Genomic DNA, 20,725 nt, shown 5'->3' on the forward strand with positions numbered 1-20,725 from the left:
AAATGGAAAATAGGCATCCACCAACTTTACAGACAACTTCTCCTTGCTCCTACAACCTCCATCCTTGCACAGTTTGTTATTCTTCTAGGTAACATAGTAACAAATCCAAATTGCTGCTCTCTTTGTAGGCAAGCAAGGCTTTGTTGCAACTGCAATTCTTACTTCTTCTTGAAATGTAGGGACGACAGTACATTCCATCACATCCATCTAGTGTACACAGGTAGGTCCATTGTGGCGGGCAGGCGAGCGGGCGGGCTGCTTTATTGGCTGTTTGCTGTTCCCCTACTCCACTCCACTATTTGACTGTTGTGCTGCATCAATCAATCAATCAATCAATCAATCAATCAATCAATCAATCAATCAATCAATCAGTGGCTGGCTCAGGTGCAGCTCTTTAACTTACCTAAAAGGGAGGGCGGAGAGAAGACAAGGAAGGTGAATGAGGTGTTCCAATGTGAAATGCCGGAAACACAGAAACACAGACGACACACAACAAGAGGTGGCAATCTATTCATTAATTGCATTTAATCAATGAGCTCATTATCACTCATGCATTGTCCAACAGGTGTTGAAATAATGGGATTAAAAGGGGAGATCCCTTCAGAAAGACAGAAACAATAGCAAAGACAAAAAACACTTTTGGAATCTGCTTTTAGTCAACACATAAGGAAAGGGTGCACCGGTCCTGGAAATACTGCAATACCAGGTCAATGCGTGGAGTGGACAGAGCAAGCTCTATTTCCATCTCCCTGTTCTAAAAATCCATTTAATATATGGTCCCCAGATAGGGGACGTATCAGATATTAAACTGATAAGAACAGATACTACACTTAATCTTAGCCAAAAGGCCGAGAAGCGATAACCCGAACGGGCCGCGCGTTGCCCGAGCCTGCCCGATACTGCTGTTCAGCCCTTGCAGCGATTCAGCCTACTTCTAGGCAATTCCATGGGGCCCTGCAGGCTCACACACTCACAGCTAGAAGCCAGACAGGATTTGCTTCTTTTGCTTGCACCACAATGCAGTGCTGAAAGAGGAGGAATCTACATAAAAACGCCTTCCTGGCAACGCCCAAATGCCCTGCTGCCATGCAGATAAACACTGGCAGCGGCAGCAAGTGCATGCCCACAGCCACCCCTTGTTCCTTCACACCTTGTATCAGCTGTAATCCAGTCCAGTCCAGTGCTGCCTGCTGAGCAGCACTGACCAACACTGCCTGGGCCCAGGCTTTTATCTCTGAGGCCCCATTATGATGTCAGAAAGCTGGCTCTGGAATCCTGAGGGCTCCACTATGACACGTGCAAAGTTCCGTCTGAACTTTATATAAGACGGTGAGGCTCAGTCAGTCACTCAGTGTTGCCTGAGAGGGCAACACTGCAACAGCCGGCCGCCAGGCTGTCTTTTTTTTGCACAGCTAGTTGCCTCCAGGAGGCCACAAGAGGGAGACAAGGGACTGCAAAATGGAAAATAGGCATCCACCAACTTTACAGACAACTTCTCCTTGCTCCTACAACTTCCATCCTTGCACAGTTTGTTATTCTTCTAGGTAACATAGTAACAAATCCAAATTGCTGCTCTCTTTGTAGGCAAGCAAGGCTTTGTTGCAACTGCAATTCTTACTTCTTCTTGAAATGTAGGGACGACAGTACATTCCATCACATCCATCTAGTGTACACAGGTAGGTCCATTGTGGCGGGCAGGCGAGCGGGCGGGCTGCTTTATTGGCTGTTTGCTGTTCCCCTACTCCACTCCACTATTTGACTGTTGTGCTGCATCAATCAATCAATCAATCAATCAATCAATCAATCAATCAATCAATCAATCAGTGGCTGGCTCAGGTGCAGCTCTTTAACTTACCTAAAAGGGAGGGCGGAGAGAAGACAAGGAAGGTGAATGAGGTGTTCCAATGTGAAATGCCGGAAACACAGAAACACAGACGACACACAACAAGAGGTGGCAATCTATTCATTAATTGCACTTAATCAATGAGCTCATTATCACTCATGCATTGTCCAACAGGTGTTGAAATAATGGGATTAAAAGGGGAGATCCCTTCAGAAAGACAGAAACAATAGCAAAGACAAAAAACACTTTTGGAATCTGCTTTTAGTCAACACATAAGGAAAGGGTGCACCGGTCCTGGAAATACTGCAATACCAGGTCAATGCGTGGAGTGGACAGAGCAAGCTCTATTTCCATCTCCCTGTTCTAAAAATCCATTTAATATATGGTCCCCAGATAGGGGACGTATCAGATATTAAACTGATAAGAACAGATACTACACTTGATCTTAGCCAAAAGGCCGAGAAGCGATAACCCGAACGGGCCGCGCGTTGCCCGAGCCTGCCCGATACTGCTGTTCAGCCCTTGCAGCGATTCAGCCTACTTCTAGGCAATTCCATGGGGCCCTGCAGGCTCACACACTCACAGCTACACGGGAGGTGAATAAAGGCCGGAGAGGAAGCCAGACAGGATTTGCTTCTTTTGCTTGCACCACAATGCAGTGCTGAAAGAGGAGGAATCTACATAAAAACGCCTTCCTGGCAACGCCCAAATGCCCTGCTGCCATGCAGATAAACACTGGCAGCGGCAGCAAGTGCATGCCCACAGCCACCCCTTGTTCCTTCACACCTTGTATCAGCTGTAATCCAGTCCAGTCCAGTGCTGCCTGCTGAGCAGCACTGACCAACACTGCCTGGGCCCAGGCTTTTATCTCTGAGGCCCCATTATGATGTCAGAAAGCTGGCTCTGGAATCCTGAGGGCTCCACTATGACACGTGCAAAGTTCCGTCTGAACTTTATATAAGACGGTGAGGCTCAGTCAGTCACTCAGTGTTGCCTGAGAGGGCAACACTGCAACAGCCGGCCGCCAGGCTGTCTTTTTTTTGCACAGCTAGTTGCCTCCAGGAGGCCACAAGAGGGAGACAAGGGACTGCAAAATGGAAAATAGGCAGGGACTGCAAAATGGAAAATAGGCATCCACCAACTTTACAGACAACTTCTCCTTGCTCCTACAACCTCCATCCTTGCACAGTTTGTTATTCTTCTAGGTAACATAGTAACAAATCCAAATTGCTGCTCTCTTTGTAGGCAAGCAAGGCTTTGTTGCAACTGCAATTCTTACTTCTTCTTGAAATGTAGGGACGACAGTACATTCCATCACATCCATCTAGTGTACACAGGTAGGTCCATTGTGGCGGGCAGGCGAGCGGGCGGGCTGCTTTATTGGTTGTTTGCTGTTCCCCTACTCCACTCCACTATTTGACTGTTGTGCTGCATCAATCAATCAATCAATCAATCAATCAATCAATCAATCAATCAATCAGTGGCTGGCTCAGGTGCAGCTCTTTAACTTACCTAAAAGGGAGGGCGGAGAGAAGACAAGGAAGGTGAATGAGGTGTTCCAATGTGAAATGCCGGAAACACAGAAACACAGACGACACACAACAAGAGGTGGCAATCTATTCATTAATTGCATTTAATCAATGAGCTCATTATCACTCATGCATTGTCCAACAGGTGTTGAAATAATGGGATTAAAAGGGGAGATCCCTTCAGAAAGACAGAAACAATAGCAAAGACAAAAAACACTTTTGGAATCTGCTTTTAGTCAACACATAAGGAAAGGGTGCACCGGTCCTGGAAATACTGCAATACCAGGTCAATGCGTGGAGTGGACAGAGCAAGCTCTATTTCCATCTCCCTGTTCTAAAAATCCATTTAATATATGGTCCCCAGATAGGGGACGTATCAGATATTAAACTGATAAGAACAGATACTACACTTGATCTTAGCCAAAAGGCCGAGAAGCGATAACCCGAACGGGCCGCGCGTTGCCCGAGCCTGCCCGATACTGCTGTTCAGCCCTTGCAGCGATTCAGCCTACTTCTAGGCAATTCCATGGGGCCCTGCAGGCTCACACACTCACAGCTACACGGGAGGTGAATAAAGGCCGGAGAGGAAGCCAGACAGGATTTGCTTCTTTTGCTTGCACCACAATGCAGTGCTGAAAGAGGAGGAATCTACATAAAAACGCCTTCCTGGCAACGCCCAAATGCCCTGCTGCCATGCAGATAAACACTGGCAGCGGCAGCAAGTGCATGCCCACAGCCACCCCTTGTTCCTTCACACCTTGTATCAGCTGTAATCCAGTCCAGTCCAGTGCTGCCTGCTGAGCAGCACTGACCAACACTGCCTGGGCCCAGGCTTTTATCTCTGAGGCCCCATTATGATGTCAGAAAGCTGGCTCTGGAATCCTGAGGGCTCCACTATGACACGTGCAAAGTTCCGTCTGAACTTTATATAAGACGGTGAGGCTCAGTCAGTCACTCAGTGTTGCCTGAGAGGGCAACACTGCAACAGCCGGCCGCCAGGCTGTCTTTTTTTTGCACAGCTAGTTGCCTCCAGGAGGCCACAAGAGGGAGACAAGGGACTGCAAAATGGAAAATAGGCATCCACCAACTTTACAGACAACTTCTCCTTGCTCCTACAACCTCCATCCTTGCACAGTTTGTTATTCTTCTAGGTAACATAGTAACAAATCCAAATTGCTGCTCTCTTTGTAGGCAAGCAAGGCTTTGTTGCAACTGCAATTCTTACTTCTTCTTGAAATGTAGGGACGACAGTACATTCCATCACATCCATCTAGTGTACACAGGTAGGTCCATTGTGGCGGGCAGGCGAGCGGGCGGGCTGCTTTATTGGCTGTTTGCTGTTCCCCTACTCCACTCCACTATTTGACTGTTGTGCTGCATCAATCAATCAATCAATCAATCAATCAATCAATCAATCAATCAATCAGTGGCTGGCTCAGGTGCAGCTCTTTAACTTACCTAAAAGGGAGGGCGGAGAGAAGACAAGGAAGGTGAATGAGGTGTTCCAATGTGAAATGCCGGAAACACAGAAACACAGACGACACACAACAAGAGGTGGCAATCTATTCATTAATTGCATTTAATCAATGAGCTCATTATCACTCATGCATTGTCCAACAGGTGTTGAAATAATGGGATTAAAAGGGGAGATCCCTTCAGAAAGACAGAAACAATAGCAAAGACAAAAAACACTTTTGGAATCTGCTTTTAGTCAACACATAAGGAAAGGGTGCACCGGTCCTGGAAATACTGCAATACCAGGTCAATGCGTGGAGTGGACAGAGCAAGCTCTATTTCCATCTCCCTGTTCTAAAAATCCATTTAATATATGGTCCCCAGATAGGGGACGTATCAGATATTAAACTGATAAGAACAGATACTACACTTGATCTTAGCCAAAAGGCCGAGAAGCGATAACCCGAACGGGCCGCGCGTTGCCCGAGCCTGCCCGATACTGCTGTTCAGCCCTTGCAGTGATTCAGCCTACTTCTAGGCAATTCCATGGGGCCCTGCAGGCTCACACACTCACAGCTACACGGGAGGTGAATAAAGGCCGGAGAGGAAGCCAGACAGGATTTGCTTCTTTTGCTTGCACCACAATGCAGTGCTGAAAGAGGAGGAATCTACATAAAAACGCCTTCCTGGCAACGCCCAAATGCCCTGCTGCCATGCAGATAAACACTGGCAGCGGCAGCAAGTGCATGCCCACAGCCACCCCTTGTTCCTTCACACCTTGTATCAGCTGTAATCCAGTCCAGTCCAGTGCTGCCTGCTGAGCAGCACTGACCAACACTGCCTGGGCCCAGGCTTTTATCTCTGAGGCCCCATTATGATGTCAGAAAGCTGGCTCTGGAATCCTGAGGGCTCCACTATGACACGTGCAAAGTTCCGTCTGAACTTTATATAAGACGGTGAGGCTCAGTCAGTCACTCAGTGTTGCCTGAGAGGGCAACACTGCAACAGCCGGCCGCCAGGCTGTCTTTTTTTTGCACAGCTAGTTGCCTCCAGGAGGCCACAAGAGGGAGACAAGGGACTGCAAAATGGAAAATAGGCATCCACCAACTTTACAGACAACTTCTCCTTGCTCCTACAACCTCCATCCTTGCACAGTTTGTTATTCTTCTAGGTAACATAGTAACAAATCCAAATTGCTGCTCTCTTTGTAGGCAAGCAAGGCTTTGTTGCAACTGCAATTCTTACTTCTTCTTGAAATGTAGGGACGACAGTACATTCCATCACATCCATCTAGTGTACACAGGTAGGTCCATTGTGGCGGGCAGGCGAGCGGGCGGGCTGCTTTATTGGCTGTTTGCTGTTCCCCTACTCCACTCCACTATTTGACTGTTGTGCTGCATCAATCAATCAATCAATCAATCAATCAATCAATCAATCAATCAATCAATCAATCAATCAGTGGCTGGCTCAGGTGCAGCTCTTTAACTTACCTAAAAGGGAGGGCGGAGAGAAGACAAGGAAGGTGAATGAGGTGTTCCAATGTGAAATGCCGGAAACACAGAAACACAGACGACACACAACAAGAGGTGGCAATCTATTCATTAATTGCATTTAATCAATGAGCTCATTATCACTCATGCATTGTCCAACAGGTGTTGAAATAATGGGATTAAAAGGGGAGATCCCTTCAGAAAGACAGAAACAATAGCAAAGACAAAAAACACTTTTGGAATCTGCTTTTAGTCAACACATAAGGAAAGGGTGCACCGGTCCTGGAAATACTGCAATACCAGGTCAATGCGTGGAGTGGACAGAGCAAGCTCTATTTCCATCTCCCTGTTCTAAAAATCCATTTAATATATGGTCCCCAGATAGGGGACGTATCAGATATTAAACTGATAAGAACAGATACTACACTTGATCTTAGCCAAAAGGCCGAGAAGCGATAACCCGAACGGGCCGCGCGTTGCCCGAGCCTGCCCGATACTGCTGTTCAGCCCTTGCAGCGATTCAGCCTACTTCTAGGCAATTCCATGGGGCCCTGCAGGCTCACACACTCACAGCTACACGGGAGGTGAATAAAGGCCGGAGAGGAAGCCAGACAGGATTTGCTTCTTTTGCTTGCACCACAATGCAGTGCTGAAAGAGGAGGAATCTACATAAAAACGCCTTCCTGGCAACGCCCAAATGCCCTGCTGCCATGCAGATAAACACTGGCAGCGGCAGCAAGTGCATGCCCACAGCCACCCCTTGTTCCTTCACACCTTGTATCAGCTGTAATCCAGTCCAGTCCAGTGCTGCCTGCTGAGCAGCACTGACCAACACTGCCTGGGCCCAGGCTTTTATCTCTGAGGCCCCATTATGATGTCAGAAAGCTGGCTCTGGAATCCTGAGGGCTCCACTATGACACGTGCAAAGTTCCGTCTGAACTTTATATAAGACGGTGAGGCTCAGTCAGTCACTCAGTGTTGCCTGAGAGGGCAACACTGCAACAGCCGGCCGCCAGGCTGTCTTTTTTTTGCACAGCTAGTTGCCTCCAGGAGGCCACAAGAGGGAGACAAGGGACTGCAAAATGGAAAATAGGCATCCACCAACTTTACAGACAACTTCTCCTTGCTCCTACAACCTCCATCCTTGCACAGTTTGTTATTCTTCTAGGTAACATAGTAACAAATCCAAATTGCTGCTCTCTTTGTAGGCAAGCAAGGCTTTGTTGCAACTGCAATTCTTACTTCTTCTTGAAATGTAGGGACGACAGTACATTCCATCACATCCATCTAGTGTACACAGGTAGGTCCATTGTGGCGGGCAGGCGAGCGGGCTGCTTTATTGGCTGTTTGCTGTTCCCCTACTCCACTCCACTATTTGACTGTTGTGCTGCATCAATCAATCAATCAATCAATCAATCAATCAATCAATCAATCAATCAATCAATCAGTGGCTGGCTCAGGTGCAGCTCTTTAACTTACCTAAAAGGGAGGGCGGAGAGAAGACAAGGAAGGTGAATGAGGTGTTCCAATGTGAAATGCCGGAAACACAGAAACACAGACGACACACAACAAGAGGTGGCAATCTATTCATTAATTGCATTTAATCAATGAGCTCATTATCACTCATGCATTGTCCAACAGGTGTTGAAATAATGGGATTAAAAGGGGAGATCCCTTCAGAAAGACAGAAACAATAGCAAAGACAAAAAACACTTTTGGAATCTGCTTTTAGTCAACACATAAGGAAAGGGTGCACCGGTCCTGGAAATACTGCAATACCAGGTCAATGCGTGGAGTGGACAGAGCAAGCTCTATTTCCATCTCCCTGTTCTAAAAATCCATTTAATATATGGTCCCCAGATAGGGGACGTATCAGATATTAAACTGATAAGAACAGATACTACACTTGATCTTAGCCAAAAGGCCGAGAAGCGATAACCCGAACGGGCCGCGCGTTGCCCGAGCCTGCCCGATACTGCTGTTCAGCCCTTGCAGCGATTCAGCCTACTTCTAGGCAATTCCATGGGGCCCTGCAGGCTCACACACTCACAGCTACACGGGAGGTGAATAAAGGCCGGAGAGGAAGCCAGACAGGATTTGCTTCTTTTGCTTGCACCACAATGCAGTGCTGAAAGAGGAGGAATCTACATAAAAACGCCTTCCTGGCAACGCCCAAATGCCCTGCTGCCATGCAGATAAACACTGGCAGCGGCAGCAAGTGCATGCCCACAGCCACCCCTTGTTCCTTCACACCTTGTATCAGCTGTAATCCAGTCCAGTCCAGTGCTGCCTGCTGAGCAGCACTGACCAACACTGCCTGGGCCCAGGCTTTTATCTCTGAGGCCCCATTATGATGTCAGAAAGCTGGCTCTGGAATCCTGAGGGCTCCACTATGACACGTGCAAAGTTCCGTCTGAACTTTATATAAGACGGTGAGGCTCAGTCAGTCACTCAGTGTTGCCTGAGAGGGCAACACTGCAACAGCCGGCCGCCAGGCTGTCTTTTTTTTGCACAGCTAGTTGCCTCCAGGAGGCCACAAGAGGGAGACAAGGGACTGCAAAATGGAAAATAGGCATCCACCAACTTTACAGACAACTTCTCCTTGCTCCTACAACCTCCATCCTTGCACAGTTTGTTATTCTTCTAGGTAACATAGTAACAAATCCAAATTGCTGCTCTCTTTGTAGGCAAGCAAGGCTTTGTTGCAACTGCAATTCTTACTTCTTCTTGAAATGTAGGGACGACAGTACATTCCATCACATCCATCTAGTGTACACAGGTAGGTCCATTGTGGCGGGCAGGCGAGCGGGCGGGCTGCTTTATTGGCTGTTTGCTGTTCCCCTACTCCACTCCACTATTTGACTGTTGTGCTGCATCAATCAATCAATCAATCAATCAATCAATCAATCAATCAATCAATCAATCAGTGGCTGGCTCAGGTGCAGCTCTTTAACTTACCTAAAAGGGAGGGCGGAGAGAAGACAAGGAAGGTGAATGAGGTGTTCCAATGTGAAATGCCGGAAACACAGAAACACAGACGACACACAACAAGAGGTGGCAATCTATTCATTAATTGCATTTAATCAATGAGCTCATTATCACTCATGCATTGTCCAACAGGTGTTGAAATAATGGGATTAAAAGGGGAGATCCCTTCAGAAAGACAGAAACAATAGCAAAGACAAAAAACACTTTTGGAATCTGCTTTTAGTCAACACATAAGGAAAGGGTGCACCGGTCCTGGAAATACTGCAATACCAGGTCAATGCGTGGAGTGGACAGAGCAAGCTCTATTTCCATCTCCCTGTTCTAAAAATCCATTTAATATATGGTCCCCAGATAGGGGACGTATCAGATATTAAACTGATAAGAACAGATACTACACTTGATCTTAGCCAAAAGGCCGAGAAGCGATAACCCGAACGGGCCGCGCGTTGCCCGAGCCTGCCCGATACTGCTGTTCAGCCCTTGCAGCGATTCAGCCTACTTCTAGGCAATTCCATGGGGCCCTGCAGGCTCACACACTCACAGCTACACGGGAGGTGAATAAAGGCCGGAGAGGAAGCCAGACAGGATTTGCTTCTTTTGCTTGCACCACAATGCAGTGCTGAAAGAGGAGGAATCTACATAAAAACGCCTTCCTGGCAACGCCCAAATGCCCTGCTGCCATGCAGATAAACACTGGCAGCGGCAGCAAGTGCATGCCCACAGCCACCCCTTGTTCCTTCACACCTTGTATCAGCTGTAATCCAGTCCAGTCCAGTGCTGCCTGCTGAGCAGCACTGACCAACACTGCCTGGGCCCAGGCTTTTATCTCTGAGGCCCCATTATGATGTCAGAAAGCTGGCTCTGGAATCCTGAGGGCTCCACTATGACACGTGCAAAGTTCCGTCTGAACTTTATATAAGACGGTGAGGCTCAGTCAGTCACTCAGTGTTGCCTGAGAGGGCAACACTGCAACAGCCGGCCGCCAGGCTGTCTTTTTTTTGCACAGCTAGTTGCCTCCAGGAGGCCACAAGAGGGAGACAAGGGACTGCAAAATGGAAAATAGGCATCCACCAACTTTACAGACAACTTCTCCTTGCTCCTACAACCTCCATCCTTGCACAGTTTGTTATTCTTCTAGGTAACATAGTAACAAATCCAAATTGCTGCTCTCTTTGTAGGCAAGCAAGGCTTTGTTGCAACTGCAATTCTTACTTCTTCTTGAAATGTAGGGACGACAGTACATTCCATCACATCCATCTAGTGTACACAGGTAGGTCCATTGTGGCGGGCAGGCGAGCGGGCGGGCTGCTTTATTGGCTGTTTGCTGTTCCCCTACTCCACTCCACTATTTGACTGTTGTGCTGCATCAATCAATCAATCAATCAATCAATCAATCAATCAATCAATCAATCAATCAATCAGTGGCTGGCTCAGGTGCAGCTCTTTAACTTACCTAAAAGGGAGGGCGGAGAGAAGACAAGGAAGGTGAATGAGGTGTTCCAATGTGAAATGCCGGAAACACAGAAACACAGACGACACACAACAAGAGGTGGCAATCTATTCATTAATTGCATTTAATCAATGAGCTCATTATCACTCATGCATTGTCCAACAGGTGTTGAAATAATGGGATTAAAAGGGGAGATCCCTTCAGAAAGACAGAAACAATAGCAAAGACAAAAAACACTTTTGGAATCTGCTTTTAGTCAACACATAAGGAAAGGGTGCACCGGTCCTGGAAATACTGCAATACCAGGTCAATGCGTGGAGTGGACAGAGCAAGCTCTATTTCCATCTCCCTGTTCTAAAAATCCATTTAATATATGGTCCCCAGATAGGGGACGTATCAGATATTAAACTGATAAGAACAGATACTACACTTGATCTTAGCCAAAAGGCCGAGAAGCGATAACCCGAACGGGCCGCGCGTTGCCCGAGCCTGCCCGATACTGCTGTTCAGCCCTTGCAGCGATTCAGCCTACTTCTAGGCAATTCCATGGGGCCCTGCAGGCTCACACACTCACAGCTACACGGGAGGTGAATAAAGGCCGGAGAGGAAGCCAGACAGGATTTGCTTCTTTTGCTTGCACCACAATGCAGTGCTGAAAGAGGAGGAATCTACATAAAAACGCCTTCCTGGCAACGCCCAAATGCCCTGCTGCCATGCAGATAAACACTGGCAGCGGCAGCAAGTGCATGCCCACAGCCACCCCTTGTTCCTTCACACCTTGTATCAGCTGTAATCCAGTCCAGTCCAGTGCTGCCTGCTGAGCAGCACTGACCAACACTGCCTGGGCCCAGGCTTTTATCTCTGAGGCCCCATTATGATGTCAGAAAGCTGGCTCTGGAATCCTGAGGGCTCCACTATGACACGTGCAAAGTTCCGTCTGAACTTTATATAAGACGGTGAGGCTCAGTCAGTCACTCAGTGTTGCCTGAGAGGGCAACACTGCAACAGCCGGCCGCCAGGCTGTCTTTTTTTTGCACAGCTAGTTGCCTCCAGGAGGCCACAAGAGGGAGACAAGGGACTGCAAAATGGAAAATAGGCATCCACCAACTTTACAGACAACTTCTCCTTGCTCCTACAACCTCCATCCTTGCACAGTTTGTTATTCTTCTAGGTAACATAGTAACAAATCCAAATTGCTGCTCTCTTTGTAGGCAAGCAAGGCTTTGTTGCAACTGCAATTCTTACTTCTTCTTGAAATGTAGGGACGACAGTACATTCCATCACATCCATCTAGTGTACACAGGTAGGTCCATTGTGGCGGGCAGGCGAGCGGGCGGGCTGCTTTATTGGCTGTTTGCTGTTCCCCTACTCCACTCCACTATTTGACTGTTGTGCTGCATCAATCAATCAATCAATCAATCAATCAATCAATCAATCAATCAATCAGTGGCTGGCTCAGGTGCAGCTCTTTAACTTACCTAAAAGGGAGGGCGGAGAGAAGACAAGGAAGGTGAATGAGGTGTTCCAATGTGAAATGCCGGAAACACAGAAACACAGACGACACACAACAAGAGGTGGCAATCTATTCATTAATTGCATTTAATCAATGAGCTCATTATCACTCATGCATTGTCCAACAGGTGTTGAAATAATGGGATTAAAAGGGGAGATCCCTTCAGAAAGACAGAAACAATAGCAAAGACAAAAAACACTTTTGGAATCTGCTTTTAGTCAACACATAAGGAAAGGGTGCACCGGTCCTGGAAATACTGCAATACCAGGTCAATGCGTGGAGTGGACAGAGCAAGCTCTATTTCCATCTCCCTGTTCTAAAAATCCATTTAATATATGGTCCCCAGATAGGGGACGTATCAGATATTAAACTGATAAGAACAGATACTACACTTGATCTTAGCCAAAAGGCCGAGAAGCGATAACCCGAACGGGCCGCGCGTTGCCCGAGCCTGCCCGATACTGCTGTTCAGCCCTTGCAGCGATTCAGCCTACTTCTAGGCAATTCCATGGGGCCCTGCAGGCTCACACACTCACAGCTACACGGGAGGTGAATAAAGGCCGGAGAGGAAGCCAGACAGGATTTGCTTCTTTTGCTTGCACCACAATGCAGTGCTGAAAGAGGAGGAATCTACATAAAAACGCCTTCCTGGCAACGCCCAAATGCCCTGCTGCCATGCAGATAAACACTGGCAGCGGCAGCAAGTGCATGCCCACAGCCACCCCTTGTTCCTTCACACCTTGTATCAGCTGTAATCCAGTCCAGTCCAGTGCTGCCTGCTGAGCAGCACTGACCAACACTGCCTGGGCCCAGGCTTTTATCTCTGAGGCCCCATTATGATGTCAGAAAGCTGGCTCTGGAATCCTGAGGGCTCCACTATGACACGTGCAAAGTTCCGTCTGAACTTTATATAAGACGGTGAGGCTCAGTCAGTCACTCAGTGTTGCCTGAGAGGGCAACACTGCAACAGCCGGCCGCCAGGCTGTCTTTTTTTTGCACAGCTAGTTGCCTCCAGGAGGCCACAAGAGGGAGACAAGGGACTGCAAAATGGAAAATAGGCATCCACCAACTTTACAGACAACTTCTCCTTGCTCCTACAACCTCCATCCTTGCACAGTTTGTTATTCTTCTAGGTAACATAGTAACAAATCCAAATTGCTGCTCTCTTTGTAGGCAAGCAAGGCTTTGTTGCAACTGCAATTCTTACTTCTTCTTGAAATGTAGGGACGACAGTACATTCCATCACATCCATCTAGTGTACACAGGTAGGTCCATTGTGGCGGGCAGGCGAGCGGGCGGGCTGCTTTATTGGCTGTTTGCTGTTCCCCTACTCCACTCCACTATTTGACTGTTGTGCTGCATCAATCAATCAATCAATCAATCAATCAATCAATCAATCAATCAATCAGTGGCTGGCTCAGGTGCAGCTCTTTAACTTACCTAAAAGGGAGGGCGGAGAGAAGACAAGGAAGGTGAATGAGGTGTTCCAATGTGAAATGCCGGAAACACAGAAACACAGACGACACACAACAAGAGGTGGCAATCTATTCATTAATTGCATTTAATCAATGAGCTCATTATCACTCATGCATTGTCCAACAGGTGTTGAAATAATGGGATTAAAAGGGGAGATCCCTTCAGAAAGACAGAAACAATAGCAAAGACAAAAAACACTTTTGGAATCTGCTTTTAGTCAACACATAAGGAAAGGGTGCACCGGTCCTGGAAATACTGCAATACCAGGTCAATGCGTGGAGTGGACAGAGCAAGCTCTATTTCCATCTCCCTGTTCTAAAAATCCATTTAATATATGGTCCCCAGATAGGGGACGTATCAGATATTAAACTGATAAGAACAGATACTACACTTGATCTTAGCCAAAAGGCCGAGAAGCGATAACCCGAACGGGCCGCGCGTTGCCCGAGCCTGCCCGATACTGCTGTTCAGCCCTTGCAGCGATTCAGCCTACTTCTAGGCAATTCCATGGGGCCCTGCAGGCTCACACACTCACAGCTACACGGGAGGTGAATAAAGGCCGGAGAGGAAGCCAGACAGGATTTGCTTCTTTTGCTTGCACCACAATGCAGTGCTGAAAGAGGAGGAATCTACATAAAAACGCCTTCCTGGCAACGCCCAAATGCCCTGCTGCCATGCAGATAAACACTGGCAGCGGCAGCAAGTGCATGCCCACAGCCACCCCTTGTTCCTTCACACCTTGTATCAGCTGTAATCCAGTCCAGTCCAGTGCTGCCTGCTGAGCAGCACTGACCAACACTGCCTGGGCCCAGGCTTTTATCTCTGAGGCCCCATTATGATGTCAGAAAGCTGGCTCTGGAATCCTGAGGGCTCCACTATGACACGTGCAAAGTTCCGTCTGAACTTTATATAAGACGGTGAGGCTCAGTCAGTCACTCAGTGTTGCCTGAGAGGGCAACACTGCAACAGCCGGCCGCCAGGTGTCTTTTTTTTGCACAGCTAGTTGCCTCCAGGAGGCCACAAGAGGGAGACAAGGGACTGCAAAATGGAAAATAGGCATCCACCAACTTTACAGACAACTTCTCCTTGCTCCTACAACCTCCATCCTTGCACAGTTTGTTATTCTTCTAGGTAACATAGTAACAAATCCAAATTGCTGCTCTCTTTGTAGGCAAGCAAGGCTTTGTTGCAACTGCAATTCTTACTTCTTCTTGAAATGTAGGGACGACAGTACATTCCATCACATCCATCTAGTGTACACAGGTAGGTCCATTGTGGCGGGCAGGCGAGCGGGCGGGCTGCTTTATTGGCTGTTTGCTGTTCCCCTACTCCACTCCACTATTTGACTGTTGTGCTGCATCAATCAATCAATCAATCAATCAATCAATCAATCAATCAATCAATCAATCAATCAATCAATCAATCAATCAGTGGCTGGCTCAGGTGCAGCTCTTTAACTTACCTAAAAGGGAGGGCGGAGAGAAGACAAGGAAGGTGAATGAGGTGTTCCAATGTGAAATGCCGGAAACACAGAAACACAGACGACACACAACAAGAGGTGGCAATCTATTCATTAATTGCATTTAATCAATGAGCTCATTATCACTCATGCATTGTCCAACAGGTGTTGAAATAATGGGATTAAAAGGGGAGATCCCTTCAGAAAGACAGAAACAATAGCAAAGACAAAAAACACTTTTGGAATCTGCTTTTAGTCAACACATAAGGAAAGGGTGCACCGGTCCTGGAAATACTGCAATACCAGGTCAATGCGTGGAGTGGACAGAGCAAGCTCTATTTCCATCTCCCTGTTCTAAAAATCCATTTAATATATGGTCCCCAGATAGGGGACGTATCAGATATTAAACTGATAAGAACAGATACTACACTTGATCTTAGCCAAAAGGCCGAGAAGCGATAACCCGAACGGGCCGCGCGTTGCCCGAGCCTGCCCGATACTGCTGTTCAGCCCTTGCAGCGATTCAGCCTACTTCTAGGCAATTCCATGGGGCCCTGCAGGCTCACACACTCACAGCTACACGGGAGGTGAATAAAGGCCGGAGAGGAAGCCAGACAGGATTTGCTTCTTTTGCTTGCACCACAATGCAGTGCTGAAAGAGGAGGAATCTACATAAAAACGCCTTCCTGGCAACGCCCAAATGCCCTGCTGCCATGCAGATAAACACTGGCAGCGGCAGCAAGTGCATGCCCACAGCCACCCCTTGTTCCTTCACACCTTGTATCAGCTGTAATCCAGTCCAGTCCAGTGCTGCCTGCTGAGCAGCACTGACCAACACTGCCTGGGCCCAGGCTTTTATCTCTGAGGCCCCATTATGATGTCAGAAAGCTGGCTCTGGAATCCTGAGGGCTCCACTATGACACGTGCAAAGTTCCGTCTGAACTTTATATAAGACGGTGAGGCTCAGTCAGTCACTCAGTGTTGCCAGGCTGTCTTTTTTTTGCACAGCTAGTTGCCTCCAGGAGGCCACAAGAGGGAGACAAGGGACTGCAAAATGGAAAATAGGCATCCACCAACTTTACAGACAACTTCTCCTTGCTCCTACAACCTCCATCCTTGCACAGTTTGTTATTCTTCTAGGTAACATAGTAACAAATCCAAATTGCTGCTCTCTTTGTAGGCAAGCAAGGCTTTGTTGCAACTGCAATTCTTACTTCTTCTTGAAATGTAGGGACGACAGTACATTCCATCACATCCATCTAGTGTACCTAGGTAGGTCCATTGTGGCGGGCAGGCGAGCGGGCGGGCTGCTTTATTGGCTGTTTGCTGTTCCCCTACTCCACTCCACTATTTGACTGTTGTGCTGCATCAATCAATCAATCAATCAATCAATCAATCAATCAATCAATCAATCAGTGGCTGGCTCAGGTGCAGCTCTTTAACTTACCTAAAAGGGAGGGCGGAGAGAAGACAAGGAAGGTGAATGAGGTGTTCCAATGTGAAATGCCGGAAACACAGAAACACAGACGACACACAACAAGAGGTGGCAATCTATTCATTAATTGCATTTAATCAATGAGCTCATTATCACTCATGCATTGTCCAACAGGTGTTGAAATAATGGGATTAAAAGGGGAGATCCCTTCAGAAAGACAGAAACAATAGCAAAGACAAAAAACACTTTTGGAATCTGCTTTTAGTCAACACATAAGGAAAGGGTGCACCGGTCCTGGAAATACTGCAATACCAGGTCAATGCGTGGAGTGGACAGAGCAAGCTCTATTTCCATCTCCCTGTTCTAAAAATCCATTTAATATATGGTCCCCAGATAGGGGACGTATCAGATATTAAACTGATAAGAACAGATACTACACTTGATCTTAGCCAAAAGGCCGAGAAGCGATAACCCGAATGGGCCGCGCGTTGCCCGAGCCTGCCCGATACTGCTGTTCAGCCCTTGCAGCGATTCAGCCTACTTCTAGGCAATTCCATGGGGCCCTGCAGGCTCACACACTCACAGCTACACGGGAGGTGAATAAAGGCCGGAGAGGAAGCCAGACAGGATTTGCTTCTTTTGCTTGCACCACAATGCAGTGCTGAAAGAGGAGGAATCTACATAAAAACGCCTTCCTGGCAACGCCCAAATGCCCTGCTGCCATGCAGATAAACACTGGCAGCGGCAGCAAGTGCATGCCCACAGCCACCCCTTGTTCCTTCACACCTTGTATCAGCTGTAATCCAGTCCAGTCCAGTGCTGCCTGCTGAGCAGCACTGACCAACACTGCCTGGGCCCAGGCTTTTATCTCTGAGGCCCCATTATGATGTCAGAAAGCTGGCTCTGGAATCCTGAGGGCTCCACTATGACACGTGCAAAGTTCCGTCTGAACTTTATATAAGACGGTGAGGCTCAGTCAGTCACTCAGTGTTGCCTGAGAGGGCAACACTGCAACAGCCGGCCGCCAGGCTGTCTTTTTTTTGCACAGCTAGTTGCCTCCAGGAGGCCACAAGAGGGAGACAAGGGACTGCAAAATGGAAAATAGGCATCCACCAACTTTACAGACAACTTCTCCTTGCTCCTACAACCTCCATCCTTGCACAGTTTGTTATTCTTCTAGGTAACATAGTAACAAATCCAAATTGCTGCTCTCTTTGTAGGCAAGCAAGGCTTTGTTGCAACTGCAATTCTTACTTCTTCTTGAAATGTAGGGACGACAGTACATTCCATCACATCCATCTAGTGTACACAGGTAGGTCCATTGTGGCGGGCAGGCGAGCGGGCGGGCTGCTTTATTGGCTGTTTGCTGTTCCCCTACTCCACTCCACTATTTGACTGTTGTGCTGCATCAATCAATCAATCAATCAATCAATCAATCAATCAATCAATCAGTGGCTGGCTCAGGTGCAGCTCTTTAACTTACCTAAAAGGGAGGGCGGAGAGAAGACAAGGAAGGTGAATGAGGTGTTCCAATGTGAAATGCCGGAAACACAGAAACACAGACGACACACAACAAGAGGTGGCAATCTATTCATTAATTGCATTTAATCAATGAGCTCATTATCACTCATGCATTGTCCAACAGGTGTTGAAATAATGGGATTAAAAGGGGAGATCCCTTCAGAAAGACAGAAACAATAGCAAAGACAAAAAACACTTTTGGAATCTGCTTTTAGTCAACACATAAGGAAAGGGTGCACCGGTCCTGGAAATACTGCAATACCAGGTCAATGCGTGGAGTGGACAGAGCAAGCTCTATTTCCATCTCCCTGTTCTAAAAATCCATTTAATATATGGTCCCCAGATAGGGGACGTATCAGATATTAAACTGATAAGAACAGATACTACACTTGATCTTAGCCAAAAGGCCGAGAAGCGATAACCCGAACGGGCCGCGCGTTGCCTGAGCCTGCCCGATACTGCTGTTCAGCCCTTGCAGCGATTCAGCCTACTTCTAGGCAATTCCATGGGGCCCTGCAGGCTCACACACTCACAGCTACACGGGAGGTGAATAAAGGCCGGAGAGGAAGCCAGACAGGATTTGCTTCTTTTGCTTGCACCACAATGCAGTGCTGAAAGAGGAGGAATCTACATAAAAACGCCTTCCTGGCAACGCCCAAATGCCCTGCTGCCATGCAGATAAACACTGGCAGCGGCAGCAAGTGCATGCCCACAGCCACCCCTTGTTCCTTCACACCTTGTATCAGCTGTAATCCAGTCCAGTCCAGTGCTGCCTGCTGAGCAGCACTGACCAACACTGCCTGGGCCCAGGCTTTTATCTCTGAGGCCCCATTATGATGTCAGAAAGCTGGCTCTGGAATCCTGAGGGCTCCACTATGACACGTGCAAAGTTCCGTCTGAACTTTATATAAGACGGTGAGGCTCAGTCAGTCACTCAGTGTTGCCTGAGAGGGCAACACTGCAACAGCCGGCCGCCAGGCTGTCTTTTTTTTGCACAGCTAGTTGCCTCCAGGAGGCCACAAGAGGGAGACAAGGGACTGCAAAATGGAAAATAGGCATCCACCAACTTTACAGACAACTTCTCCTTGCTCCTACAACCTCCATCCTTGCACAGTTTGTTATTCTTCTAGGTAACATAGTAACAAATCCAAATTGCTGCTCTCTTTGTAGGCAAGCAAGGCTTTGTTGCAACTGCAATTCTTACTTCTTCTTGAAATGTAGGGACGACAGTACATTCCATCACATCCATCTAGTGTACACAGGTAGGTCCATTGTGGCGGGCAGGCGAGCGGGCGGGCTGCTTTATTGGCTGTTTGCTGTTCCCCTACTCCACTCCACTATTTGACTGTTGTGCTGCATCAATCAATCAATCAATCAATCAATCAATCAATCAATCAGTGGCTGGCTCAGGTGCAGCTCTTTAACTTACCTAAAAGGGAGGGTGGAGAGAAGACAAGGAAGGTGAATGAGGTGTTCCAATGTGAAATGCCGGAAACACAGAAACACAGACGACACACAACAAGAGGTGGCAATCTATTCATTAATTGCATTTAATCAATGAGCTCATTATCACTCATGCATTGTCCAACAGGTGTTGAAATAATGGGATTAAAAGGGGAGATCCCTTCAGAAAGACAGAAACAATAGCAAAGACAAAAAACACTTTTGGAATCTGCTTTTAGTCAACACATAAGGAAAGGGTGCACCGGTCCTGGAAATACTGCAATACCAGGTCAATGCGTGGAGTGGACAGAGCAAGCTCTATTTCCATCTCCCTGTTCTAAAAATCCATTTAATATATGGTCCCCAGATAGGGGACGTATCAGATATTAAACTGATAAGAACAGATACTACACTTGATCTTAGCCAAAAGGCCGAGAAGCGATAACCCGAACGGGCCGCGCGTTGCCCGAGCCTGCCCGATACTGCTGTTCAGCCCTTGCAGCGATTCAGCCTACTTCTAGGCAATTCCATGGGGCCCTGCAGGCTCACACACTCACAGCTACACGGGAGGTGAATAAAGGCCGGAGAGGAAGCCAGACAGGATTTGCTTCTTTTGCTTGCACCACAATGCAGTGCTGAAAGAGGAGGAATCTACATAAAAACGCCTTCCTGGCAACGCCCAAATGCCCTGCTGCCATGCAGATAAACACTGGCAGCGGCAGCAAGTGCATGCCCACAGCCACCCCTTGTTCCTTCACACCTTGTATCAGCTGTAATCCAGTCCAGTCCAGTGCTGCCTGCTGAGCAGCACTGACCAACACTGCCTGGGCCCAGGCTTTTATCTCTGAGGCCCCATTATGATGTCAGAAAGCTGGCTCTGGAATCCTGAGGGCTCCACTATGACACGTGCAAAGTTCCGTCTGAACTTTATATAAGACGGTGAGGCTCAGTCAGTCACTCAGTGTTGCCTGAGAGGGCAACACTGCAACAGCCGGCCGCCAGGCTGTCTTTTTTTTGCACAGCTAGTTGCCTCCAGGAGGCCACAAGAGGGAGACAAGGGACTGCAAAATGGAAAATAGGCATCCACCAACTTTACAGACAACTTCTCCTTGCTCCTACAACC

General features: G+C 47.7%; 14 non-coding genes across 14 annotated transcripts; all 14 read right to left on the minus strand.

Annotated features, from left to right (window-relative positions):
- Positions 1-669: 669 nt before the first annotated feature.
- On the minus strand, positions 670-860 carry LOC142688986 (U2 spliceosomal RNA). The gene has a single exon (XR_012858017.1). It is a non-coding gene; the product is annotated as a U2 spliceosomal RNA (small nuclear RNA).
- Positions 861-2,121: 1,261 nt separating this feature from the next.
- On the minus strand, positions 2,122-2,312 carry LOC142689004 (U2 spliceosomal RNA). Its single transcript, XR_012858033.1, has one exon. It is a non-coding gene; the product is annotated as a U2 spliceosomal RNA (small nuclear RNA).
- Positions 2,313-3,621: 1,309 nt separating this feature from the next.
- Positions 3,622-3,812, minus strand: LOC142689005 (U2 spliceosomal RNA). The gene has a single exon (XR_012858034.1). It is a non-coding gene; the product is annotated as a U2 spliceosomal RNA (small nuclear RNA).
- Positions 3,813-5,096: 1,284 nt separating this feature from the next.
- On the minus strand, positions 5,097-5,287 carry LOC142689006 (U2 spliceosomal RNA). The gene has a single exon (XR_012858035.1). It is a non-coding gene; the product is annotated as a U2 spliceosomal RNA (small nuclear RNA).
- A 1,296-nt stretch (positions 5,288-6,583) lies between these two features.
- LOC142689007 (U2 spliceosomal RNA) lies at positions 6,584-6,774 on the minus strand. The gene has a single exon (XR_012858036.1). It is a non-coding gene; the product is annotated as a U2 spliceosomal RNA (small nuclear RNA).
- A 1,288-nt stretch (positions 6,775-8,062) lies between these two features.
- On the minus strand, positions 8,063-8,253 carry LOC142689008 (U2 spliceosomal RNA). Its single transcript, XR_012858037.1, has one exon. It is a non-coding gene; the product is annotated as a U2 spliceosomal RNA (small nuclear RNA).
- A 1,288-nt stretch (positions 8,254-9,541) lies between these two features.
- On the minus strand, positions 9,542-9,732 carry LOC142689009 (U2 spliceosomal RNA). The gene has a single exon (XR_012858038.1). It is a non-coding gene; the product is annotated as a U2 spliceosomal RNA (small nuclear RNA).
- A 1,292-nt stretch (positions 9,733-11,024) lies between these two features.
- On the minus strand, positions 11,025-11,215 carry LOC142689011 (U2 spliceosomal RNA). Its single transcript, XR_012858039.1, has one exon. It is a non-coding gene; the product is annotated as a U2 spliceosomal RNA (small nuclear RNA).
- A 1,284-nt stretch (positions 11,216-12,499) lies between these two features.
- LOC142689012 (U2 spliceosomal RNA) lies at positions 12,500-12,690 on the minus strand. Its single transcript, XR_012858040.1, has one exon. It is a non-coding gene; the product is annotated as a U2 spliceosomal RNA (small nuclear RNA).
- A 1,284-nt stretch (positions 12,691-13,974) lies between these two features.
- LOC142689014 (U2 spliceosomal RNA) lies at positions 13,975-14,165 on the minus strand. Its single transcript, XR_012858042.1, has one exon. It is a non-coding gene; the product is annotated as a U2 spliceosomal RNA (small nuclear RNA).
- Positions 14,166-15,472: 1,307 nt separating this feature from the next.
- On the minus strand, positions 15,473-15,663 carry LOC142689015 (U2 spliceosomal RNA). Its single transcript, XR_012858043.1, has one exon. It is a non-coding gene; the product is annotated as a U2 spliceosomal RNA (small nuclear RNA).
- Positions 15,664-16,916: 1,253 nt separating this feature from the next.
- On the minus strand, positions 16,917-17,107 carry LOC142689016 (U2 spliceosomal RNA). Its single transcript, XR_012858044.1, has one exon. It is a non-coding gene; the product is annotated as a U2 spliceosomal RNA (small nuclear RNA).
- A 1,280-nt stretch (positions 17,108-18,387) lies between these two features.
- LOC142689017 (U2 spliceosomal RNA) lies at positions 18,388-18,578 on the minus strand. Its single transcript, XR_012858045.1, has one exon. It is a non-coding gene; the product is annotated as a U2 spliceosomal RNA (small nuclear RNA).
- Positions 18,579-19,854: 1,276 nt separating this feature from the next.
- LOC142689018 (U2 spliceosomal RNA) lies at positions 19,855-20,045 on the minus strand. Its single transcript, XR_012858046.1, has one exon. It is a non-coding gene; the product is annotated as a U2 spliceosomal RNA (small nuclear RNA).
- Between the last annotated feature and the right edge of the window lie 680 nt (positions 20,046-20,725).

This window comes from Rhinoderma darwinii, assembly GCF_050947455.1.
Source record: "Rhinoderma darwinii isolate aRhiDar2 chromosome 5 unlocalized genomic scaffold, aRhiDar2.hap1 SUPER_5_unloc_27, whole genome shotgun sequence".
Classification (NCBI taxonomy): Eukaryota; Metazoa; Chordata; class Amphibia; order Anura; family Rhinodermatidae; genus Rhinoderma; species Rhinoderma darwinii.